This window comes from Athene cunicularia, assembly GCF_003259725.1.
Source record: "Athene cunicularia isolate RWA chromosome 4 unlocalized genomic scaffold, athCun1 chr4_part2, whole genome shotgun sequence".
NCBI classification, from domain to species: Eukaryota; Metazoa; Chordata; class Aves; order Strigiformes; family Strigidae; genus Athene; species Athene cunicularia.
Window position 1 is genome coordinate 23518183 of NW_020799099.1, and position 1992 is coordinate 23520174.

Here is a 1992-nt window from a genome sequence, read left to right on the forward strand (position 1 = left end):
CATCTTTTTGTTTCACTTCAGCCTGCCCTTCTTGCAGGTACAACACAAATGCTTTAGATACACAGTTTTAGCTTGATAAGATTTATTTGTAGGTATATGACAACAGATGCAGTACCATAAGTAACATTAATTACAGACTGTGTTACAAACATATATATGTCTGTTTGTTTAAACATTATATATATATATACACACACACAAACAGACATATACATGCACATGGTACCTCATTATTAATCCTACCTTTTGTTTACCCACACAGCTAAAGAAAAGAGAGCAGCACCCTTCCTTCATAAACTCAGGAAAGTTGAAGTCCTAAACCCAGATGATGGAAATCCTGTATTAAGCCAGTAAATTAACTGTATTTGCACACACTGATGTCCCACAGTGCTGGGGAGCCAGGCACGCCCCATGAGGCCTCATCCTTGCCAGCTGAATCCCACAGGGCTGTGGGGCCAGGCAGGAGATGCACCATGAGGAAAGGCACCACTGCAGGCCCTGCTGCCTGTGAGGTTGGAGGAAAGGAGGAGAAACACCAGGGACATGGGGATGAAGGGACAGGCTTGGATAGGTTCAGGTGCGGTCTTAACTCCCCAGCTCTTCCACGGAGGACTTGCCTGGCTTTGGCCAAGCCAGGACAGGCAAATAAAACTTCTCCTGCTCCATCTGTGAAGACAGCAAGTCCCCTGGGGCTGGGGAGCTCACCAGCAGCAGGACCAAGGCAGCATGCTCCTTCCAGATGCCGAGAGGTACAGCAAGAGCAGCAGGAGAGGCAGTGCCGGGGCCAGGAGCAGCCCCTCTTCTGCTGTCTGACACAAAGGCAGCCACTCAGTCAGAATTAAACATCAAATTTATTGCATAATACTGTACTATGTACACACACATCGAAAATAAACATTTTATATAATTGTATATTTGTCTTCAATGCTGCATTAGAAAGAGGCTGGAGGGCTCTCGGTGTAGCCTACAGCTTGTCTTAAAAAACCCAGAAGCCTAAAACCTTTTGTTATGAGGTGCAAAGTTCAATACTGTATATTGAACATGGTGCATAAATACTAATAACAAGTCATGTCAAAACCACCCTAGGCTTAAAATGAGATTTACAACAAGACCTGAAAAATGGGAGGAATCATTCAAACTTCATTTAATGGGGGAGTGAGGCTGGAGGAAAGAGGATAAAGGCTCTCCAACTTACAGGATAGTTTTAGAGTATGCAAAAATCATTACCAAGTGCTAACTAACGTACATTTCCAGGATATTTCATACAGATTGTCCTTTAGGCCCCTCAGCAAAACAGCTATCAAGTAAAAGGGCTCCTCTCAAACAGCAAAATAAAGTAACCCTAACTGCAAAGATAAAACCAAACTCCAAACAGAAGGTCATCACCCAAATGTGGGTCTCACGCTTCTTTTTCTTTTATCTGACCTGATGGGACTGGAGAGCCTGTACACACCTCACGCACTCACACACCCCCGCACGCTCACAGGCACACACGTGTACATTCACACACACACACAACTCCTCTGGAGAAAGGCGGCAGTGGTCACAGCAGCCACCTCACCTTGTGTTGCAGTAACAGGTCTGTTCGGATGGAAAAATAGGGCTCAGCAAAGCCCACCCATCGAACTCACAGACTTGCCAAGATAGAAACACAACACCAGAGAGATGCAATTTGACAAAACTGTTATTATAGGTAGGATCTGTCCTTCCACAAGCCTGAACACAAACCCCGATCCAGAGGAGTCTGAGACTTCTTTAAGACGACATTGCTTGGAAATAAAATTTGAGACAAGGTAGGAAAAACAACCCAACCCCCCCCCAAATCAACACATTCTCCATGAGACATCCTGGTGCAAAGACAGAGCATCACCCTGGGGGTCACAAATGACATCCCAGCCTAGTACCATCTGCCAAGGACCAAAGGGCAGAGGGGAAATTTCCATTCAAAGCAAGCAAGAACCAGCTTGCATTTAAAAAGGGAGGAAAAAGGGG